We start from the raw sequence: 9344 nt of genomic DNA on the forward strand, positions 1-9344 counted from the left end.
GTGTGTGTGTGTGTGTGTGTGTGTGTGTATCAGAAAATCAGGAAGAAGGAATGGGATAAGAAGAAATTAGAAATGAAACAAAGAATTCAAACAGATTTTTTTAAGTTCTTATTGTGGAAAAAAGTCATTAGATTAGCACCTTTTTCAAATCATTTGTTTAGCTAGTTTTACTGAATTCCTGTGAAGGATTGGATGCTGTGCAAGGTGCTGGAGGCATAAAGATAAACAAGATAAGCGCGCAACCCCTGTCCTTGTGGAGATGCGTATCTACTAGGAAGGGAGCTCTATCAACGTGTACATAAAACAAAGCCTAGCCAGGAATAGGTTGGAGAAAGCGCTTGTAACGCAGACTAATGGCACAGGTATGATGGAAAGCTAAAATACAAATAAAATGGAATTTGGTTTGCACAAGAATTAATACTGCTACTCTGCAGAAAGTGCTGGTCCATGATCTTCCATACACAAAATGCACAATAAGAGTGCAGCACATGGATCCTAATTGTAAAAGATGGAGTGGTTTATCTTGGGCAGCAACAATATAGTAATGTATAAAAGAGAAAATAAAGAATAAGCTCCATAATGGACTTAGAATTATGGCTCAGACAAGCCCCATTGCTGTTTACTTTTAGGGGGACATGCCAGCATCAGTATGTGAATGTGAAAACCAAGTAGGGCACTGCTGGTGAACATAGGAGCTTCTGGTGGGGCTTGTATCCTTAATATATTGGTGAGCATTGGTTGCCATGAGGGAAAAAGGCATTGAGCCCATGTAGAAAAGCTGCTTGTACTAGTTAAAAAGAATTTGCTTGGGGCCTCATGGCCACCAAAAGGCATTTAACGCATTTTTCAAAATAAGAAAATTAAGTTGGCATTTTCCTCTCTCTCCCTTTAATAGATTGTGAAGTTATTAGGGAAGACTTCTAAAACCTTTGTTTGTTTAGCACCCCATGGCAAATGGAATGGAAACTTAGGCACTCTCTCACACCAAGATGAACTTAGACACAAAACACAGCACTTAGCAAACCATACCAGGGAATTCACAAAATTATTGAAGACTCTATGCCTTAGGCTAAGAGTTTCTCCTTTATATCATGTAGTCTAATTGTAACTATTAAAAAATGAAATCACTCAAGTAAAATTAGGCATAAAGCTGCTAAAGAAACATCTTTAAATTCAGGCTGCATGATTCATTAGCCCCAATATTGTAACTTACGAGGCAAAGTTGCACACAGGCCTGAGGCTGAGATTCTAGTCAAACCAGTTCTGAGTGCCCCTCTCATCTCAGAGTGGTTGGTTATGGGATGTGGGTTCCTGACTATGCAGTTTTGAGAAGCCAGAGTTAGACATCTCTAGGTCAGGGCCAGTGGATGGAACCAGGTTCATTTTTAAGCACAGGGTGATCAGAATCTGCACTGCAGCCTAGCCTCAGTCTTTATCCAGTTTCCCATGAGACAAATTACGTTTGAATTACATTTTCCTCATTTCTTTTGAGGAAGGAAACACGTAAATTTCTAAGAAGCAGCATGTCCCTAAAGTCTCAATGGATATTCTAAAGCTTGTATAAATTAAATATATGTTTTTCCCGAGGCTTTTCTTGTTGCAGTTGTCCAATTGGAGGGAGCATCTGGTATCTCCAAGTCCTAGCTGTTAAATAAATCATGCTCTATGCAGAATTTCTTGCTTCTGGAAGTTTAAGAAATGGAGAAGAAAATCCAGAAATTGATGGAAGTACAAAGAGAAATATAAACATCACAGTCATGGTGGGATAGTTTTGCACAATACACCTCTCTGAAAAACTAATTAAAAGCACACATGAAAAAATAGCCATAAGACAAAGGAATGCAATTCATATAATATACATACATATATAAGGAACAGTGCACATACCAACTTCTGGATTCCAACTTTTTCCAAACACACATGGAATTATCTCAAACTTGATATTTTACCAGGCCACAAAGCAAGTCTCCAAAAACATAACAGGGTTAGATACATGCTATTATTTCAGAAAATAAAATTGTGCCAAAAATCAAAACACAAAAGTTAAAATTTGTATTTGTTTACAAAATAAATATGCTTCTAAATAATTAATGGTTTAAAGACCAAATATCAATCAAAATTAGGAACTATTTTACATAGCATTGTAAGTCAACTATACTTCAATAAAAATATTGACAAAAAAAGAAAGAAGTTAGGAACCATTCTGAAATAAATGATAATAAAATAGTATATGTCAAGACGTATACTGTGCAGCCAGAAGGGTACTTAGAGGGTAAGTACCCTAGATATCCTAGAAGGGTACCTTAAACACATATGTATAAATAAAATAAATGCTAAGGAGTAATTAAGCATTTGTTACCTGAAATTAAGAATCAGCCACTAATTTAATTCAAATGAAACACTAGGGAAGGAAATAATGAAGCAAAGAGCAGATAGTAATGCAATAGAAAATAAATACAAAATAGACTCAGAGTGTTCATCGAAAAGAAAGCACAGCTAACACTTTTAGGAATGGAAATGGACTATGTTGAAGACAAATCATCCAGTGAGTTTGTGTTCATTAACCCAAACAACAAAGACACAAGTGGCTGTGGAGAAAGCTTTAACATTTGACTCCTAGAGACTACTCAGGCTGTAAGCTCCAGGAGCGCTCATGGAAACCCTATGGCTTTCTGAAGAAATCTTGTGACAGTCACATACTTAAGGTTTAAAATGTATGGTTGCCTTATGAGTAATGCATTTTAATGCAAAAATTAAGTAATGCATTTTGAAAATGAAAAATAGCCAACAAAACTAACAACAAAAATGGTAATCTCTTTTTGATTTTTTATTGTGACAAAACATACATAACATAAAATTGACCATTTTTAAGTGTACAGTTCAACGGCATTAAGCATATTCACGTTGCTGGGCAACCATCATCACCATCTATCTCCATAACATATTTCATCTTCTCAAACTGAAACTCTGTATCCATTAATTAATAACTGCCCATTTCCCCCTCTTCCCAGCCCTGGGCAGCCGCCATTCTACTTTCTATCTCTATGAATTTACTCTAAGTATCTCATATAAGCAGATTTATACAGTATTTGTCCTTTTATTACTGGCATATTTCACTTATCACAATGTCTTTAAAGTTCACTCATGTTGCAGTATGCACCAGAATTTCACTCCTTTATAAGGCTGAATAATATTTCATTGTATGTATACTTTGTATGTATGTACATTTTGTTTATCCATTCATCCATCAATGGACACTTGGATTGCTTCTGTCTTTCTGCTATTGTGAATAATGCTGCTATGAACATGGGTGTACAAATATCTGTTTGAGTCTCTGCTTTCAGTTATTTTGGGTATACCCAGAAGTGCAATTGCTGGAACATATCATAATTCTATTTTTAATTTTTGCAACTTCATTGAGATATAATTGACATATAACATTGTGTAAGTTTAAGGTGTACAACATAATGATTTGATATATGTATATATTGCGAATGATTACCACAATGAGGTTAGTTAACACTTCACCAAAAGGAGTATGAAGGTGGCAAATAACACCCAAAAGGATGTTCAGCATCATTAACCATTAGGAAATGCAAATTAAAATAACAATGAGGTATCATTACACACCTATTTAAATGGTTAAAATTAAAGATACAGACAACATCAGTGGCTGGTAAGAATGAGGAGCAACTAGAAATCTCATTCATTGCTGATAATAAAGAAAAGTACAGCCACTCTGGAAAACAGTTTGACAATTTCTTATAAAGTTATACACTTGCCATGTACCCCAGCAATTGCACTTCTAGGAATCTATCCAAGAAAAATGAAAATGTACATACGCTAATGTTAATAGCTTTTTCCCCCACAATTGCCAAAAACTGAAAACAACCCATATGTCCTTCAATGGATAGGTGAAGAAATAAACTGTGGTACACCCACACAATGGAATTCTATTCAACAGCAAAAAGGTACAAAATTTTGATATATGCAACAACTTGCATAAATCTCAAGGCATGTTGTATCTTAAGTGAAAGAAGCTAATCTCAAAAAGCTAATGTTACATTTTGTATGATTCAGTTTCCATAACATTCTCAAAAAAGTCAAACAAAGCAACAGAAAACGTATCTGGTTGTCCAACTGTTATGTACGGGATTAAGAGGTGACTATAAAAGGATAACACAAGGGAGGTTTATGGATTGATGGAACTGTTCTGTATCCTGATTATGGTAGTGGTTACAGGAATATATGCGTATAATTTCAAAAAGCCAATATTACTCTATGACAAAATTCTTAATAAAATAGAAATAGCTTAACACTTTCACCAACGTGTTATTTTGGGGAGGGTTTTGGGGAGAGAAAACTCGGGCACACTTGAGCCTTGTACAAGGATGGGAACGGGGAATTACTAAGGCTCTACTGAGGGAGTAATTTGCTCTTTGTTTTTCGCCGGAAGCACGTTTTTGCCAGGTTGGAGCAGGTGCACTCTCCGTAGGTTAAAATTTCGATCGCAGTCGGCAGGATTCGAACCTGCGCGGGGAAACCCCAATGGGTTTCTAGTCCATCGCCTTAACCTCTCGGCCACGACTACTGGTGTGGGAAGGGAGGGGTCTCATTATAAAACAATATGTGGTAGATATAAAGATAAAACTCCTGTGTAGATAAAAGTGTGTGCAGCGAGTTGGGCAAAAACACTAAGGTGAATGAAAGTTTGGGGAGGGAAGTCAAACTCTCTCCGGCAGCCCCGACATTTAGGAGAACTGGGATGAGAGTACTCGCTGTACAAGTATCATTGTTCAAAGTTCAGGTCAGTTCACCAATTAGCGCCTGCCTCCCTCGCGGATGAGCTGGTTTCATGCTGGGTGCTGGGGTCTCCGAAACAGGAACCAAATTTACTCAGCACCGAGGTGAAATCAGCGTAATCCTACTTTTAGGCGTGGTGGGACCAACATTTCTGCTAGAACTTCTAGCCTGCTCGATGAATGATACTGTGCACAACGGGTTTCAGGGAAGGAACATCCTGTAGTAGTACATCCTACTAAAAAGTACTCAAAGAATTTAGTCTTGTGTTGGGCGATTTGGGAAAAGAGTTAAAGAATCAGGACTTTGTTTTAGATTAAATGTTGTCTGGAAGTAAGGGGTGATTCTGTGATTAAATAGCTTAAATTTAGGATTAGGATTTAAAATCCTATCCTGAAGGAAGGAAGAATAGAGCAATGCTAAAACTATGATTGGCAAAAAACCTTAGTCATTTTTTGGCATGTGTATTTACCAAGATGAGGTTTGGGGTCATTTTTGTGGTTTGAACAATGCTTTTGTGCAAGTGTGTGTGTGTGTGTTTCATGTTTGTGTTCGTGTTCAGGCATGATTACAAAGTGATCTTAATTTTGTCTTGATCAACCATGGTCATAGAATGGACTTGTCTGACATTGGTGCTCTGTGAAATTGTTTCTGTTCAATAAAAGAACATCAAGTCCTAGCTGATAGTACCAGGTCAGCTCCCAAATGTCAAGGGCTGCTTTTATCTCTCTAAATTGTGTATTTTACTAATTTAATTGAATATTATATCAATATTTTTTCAGGAGCTTTCTAAATGTTATTTCAGTGGCTTTGTAATGTTCCATTATTCAGATGAAGTAAGAATTAATGAAATATTCCCCTTTGTTGGACTGCTATGTAATTTCTGCTATGCTACTGTTATCAATGTTTTAAAAATACCATCATTGTTTTTGTGCACCAAATGTTTTTCTTCACTTAATATTAATTTCCTAGAACAGTGTTTTACAAAACGAATTACTGATTCAAGTGTTATCAAGCTTAAAATTAGCTGAAATGACTGTATTTGGTAAGTGCTATGGTTTCAGGAACAAATAACATCTTGTGAGATTATAAAGAAGGGAATAATTACTCCTGTTACAGCAGAGGAAAAGAGAAGCTGGTGAAATTTAACTACGAATGAGAGTTTGGGAGATATGGACTTGAGAAAACTTTTCCCTTGTAATCTGAAAATGTGTTGGTATTTACTTGTGCCCTAGCAACACACTTCGATTCCCAGAATGGGGATTGGGAGTCTAAATTAACTGTCCCTGTCCTGTTTCCCAGTAGCAGGACGCTGGCTCAAAATCCTCCCTCATGAACCACATAATCTCTAAACCCAGAATCAACCCTATTTATAATAAAACTTAATTCTGCATAGCTTTATTTACATGTTTCTACCTGTCCTTTGAGCTTTGTGCGCGACAGAACTTCTGAGCGGGTTGGAGACCGTCCCTGAATCCTCCTTTTCAGTAGGGAAGGGAGCTGGTCAGCTCCCCACCGACTCTTAGCCAGCATTCCCCCCACGTGAGACTTCGAATAGTCCTTTGGGCCAGAGGAAGGGCAACCCAATTTACTGTTATCAAAGTCAGTTACCGGTTAGCTGTGAAAGCAAACGCAGACACCCCGATTCTTTCGAGTGCCCTTCATTCCGGGTCCTTCTCCCACTAGCATTTCCAAGTCTGAGGCTGCCTGGAGGTGCCACTCAGCTCCGGCCCGCGTCTCCTCAGTTCCCGAAACTTGGACTTGAACCGACACGTCCTCAAAGACAAGAGGCTGGAGTATAAACTCTGTGGTCAAGGAAGCTTGACCAGATCTACCTCCCACCTCCCCAGTCCTTAGGCTGCCGGAAGGAGCTGAGGAGCTAAGGGAGTGATGCGCGGCGTGGTCCTGGGAAGAAGCCGAGCATTGGGAGAGCAACCACGGCCCGGAGGAGAGGATGCGGGAGTGGGCTGCGGGTGTGAACGCGCAGGCCCTCAATACCCAGGCTTCTAGGCTCTAGGGCTGCAAGAACTTTTTCACTCAACTCAAACTTCAGCTCTGGTCTAACACGTCCTTTTTCTGCTTTGCGTTTTTGCAGACAGTCGGTTCAGAGATCGCGTTTTGTCTTGTAATTTTCAGAATTATTTTCATTTCTGAAATAAAATGGCCTGAGCTTTCTTCTCTTCCTTCCACAACCCTCCTCCAGTTCCTCAGATCACAACCACTCGCCTCCTCCGGGTCAACAAACCTTGGACTCTCCTGCACTTGAATTTCACCCTTAATGACCTCACCTGTAATTCATCCCTTTCTGTCCTCAAAGACATCAACCCACGTGACCGACGGTCGCTAAATGAGCCAGTGCGACTGGACCATACGGTGTCACAGAAAAGCGGCAGCGAATAAAAAGGGGTCTTCTAATCTCGGCGCAGTCACCAAAAGAAAATTCCCGAGTTAGAAAACCTGCGATCTTTCCAAAGCTCCCTGGACGCATTTAAAAACTGTAGTCCTCTCCTTCAAGAGAGAGGGCGACAGTGGGATTGCGTTGCTCCATGAGCCCATTGGCAAAACAACATACGAACTCACCGTTTTCAAAAAGAACACAAGTACGAACACGAAGGGCCCCCAGATCGAAAGAGAGAACTCCAAACTGGAGGAAAGGGAGTGGTGGGGCTGGCCACATATTTACAATATCTCCCAACGTCATTTGCTGGAAGTTCCTCAAATTCCATTTTTGCGTAGCCAACCGTGCCGAGAGTGGACTTGGAGAGACCAAATGAAACTGGACAAACTATTTCTTATTTCATGACAACGAATGACATTAGTCACTGAAAGGCTCAGAAATTCCCCTATGTTGGGCACTGCGTGTCCCTTGCACTGTCTTATTTGTTTTTGTGTTTCTTGAACTTTCACGGTGACTGGAACAGATTAAATCTCCACGAATTGTATTTATTGATAGGCAAATAAATAATCACCAGTCTTTGGGAACCAGCCAAGCCACATGCACTGTCAGGCTCTGTGGCGCAATGGATAGCGCATTGGACTTCTAGTGTAGAAGCGAGGTATTCAAAGGTTGCGGGTTCGAGTCCCGCCAGAGTCGCGGATGTTTTGTCACCAAGCGGATGCCCTTGCCAATAGTCGGTCCATTCCTGTATGAATTGAACGTTTTCTCCACAGTCAGCGAATACCAGGTCCCTACATTTCTCACTGCCGATATTTCTACTTTCTGGTGTTTACATTTGAGGAGCTTCTTCATAAGCATTCCCACGTGTGTCAATAGTGATTTGATGAAAAAATTATATATCCTACCCATCTTTTGTGTGTATATACATGATAGCAGGAGAAGAGAAAGAATCAGAAAGCCAGATATCAGGGAGAATTGTTGGGGCTTAAATTATACTTGAAATCCTATGGGAGGAAAAGTAGATTCTGTCATTCTCAAAGTTGAAAGTGTCATTCTCATTCCTTGGAGTGGCTACATATTGTAAGTAGAGCTGTTACTAGAGCCCAGGACTTCTAAACAAGAACTTTTAAGCACCCAGAATTGGGTCAGTGGATAGACAGATTGTATTGTTACTAATAAGAATGCAGTAATAAGGCAGAAGTAGAAACGGATGTGTGCATGGGTCATTTTCTGGGTCCAAAGATAAACAGTCACATATAGGACATTCATAAGAAATGTGGTCTGTCACAATGAGAAAAAAAAAATTTTTTTTTTTTGCTTGAATGCTTTGCTTAGTTTTGGGGAGTTCGTTCTAATAATGCCAACGTTTCAGGCCATAACTGTTTCTTATGTCACTTCTGTGCATTCCTTAGGAAACCATAATTATGAATAAAAGTAACTGATTCATAGGAGAAGATGCTGGTGATCCTTTCCCGGAAGAAAAATGTGAGGTAACAGGATGTGAACCCAGCCGTGGAAGTAATGGTCCTGGCTTCTGTACTACGATGACAACACAATGTCTACAGTACTGTGGCAGAAAATTGGAAAAAGAACAGAATGCTGGGAATCGTTTGGAGAAGAATGGCACCGTGCAGAATTTAGTGGGAAATCAAGAAAGGGCCAATGATGGCTCCTGCAGGAGGTCAGTCAGCATCTCCTCAGTTTGGACAAGGCACAGCTGCCCTGGGCTCTGGAATCCTGGGCTAGTTTCACCACAACGCCTTATCACTTGGAGAGCAGTTGTTTCTTTTTCCTTAACATACTCGAGACATTAGTATATTCTATCTGCAGAACCCCACTTGAAACCTTACTTCTCATTGTTAAGAGTATTTTGTCTCTAAGAAGTTTTACTTCAGAGCAATGCAAATTCATTTAAAATTAAATAGGCTAAAATTACGCATTTGAAAGCTAAGATGTGAATATGGCTAACTCAGCATCTGGTCACAGGGGAGGAGACTAAAATTGGCTCTGGTCTTGGATGGGAACAAAGTCTTTGATGAAGGAAAGATCGTAAGTTTGGACTCTAATAACTAAAAGATTAATAATAATCCAGAGAACCAAGGGAATATAAGATCTGCACAGACTTGAAGACAGTACCAAAAATGTC

At 39.4% G+C, this 9344-nt stretch overlaps 2 non-coding genes across 2 annotated transcripts; one reads left to right on the forward strand and one right to left on the reverse strand.

Annotated features, from left to right (window-relative positions):
* Window positions 1-4509: 4509 nt before the first annotated feature.
* On the reverse strand, window positions 4510-4591 carry TRNAS-AGA (transfer RNA serine (anticodon AGA)). Its single transcript has one exon. It is a non-coding gene; the product is annotated as a tRNA-Ser (tRNA).
* Window positions 4592-7806: 3215 nt separating this feature from the next.
* TRNAR-UCU (transfer RNA arginine (anticodon UCU)) lies at window positions 7807-7894 on the forward strand. The gene is given in 2 exon segments: window positions 7807-7843; window positions 7859-7894. It is a non-coding gene; the product is annotated as a tRNA-Arg (tRNA).
* The last annotated feature ends 1450 nt before the right edge of the window (window positions 7895-9344 follow it).

Source organism: Aethalodelphis obliquidens, unplaced genomic scaffold (assembly GCF_003676395.1).
Source record: "Aethalodelphis obliquidens isolate GAN/ISIS:26980383/991018 unplaced genomic scaffold, ASM367639v1 scaffold133, whole genome shotgun sequence".
Taxonomy (NCBI): domain Eukaryota; kingdom Metazoa; phylum Chordata; class Mammalia; order Artiodactyla; family Delphinidae; genus Aethalodelphis; species Aethalodelphis obliquidens.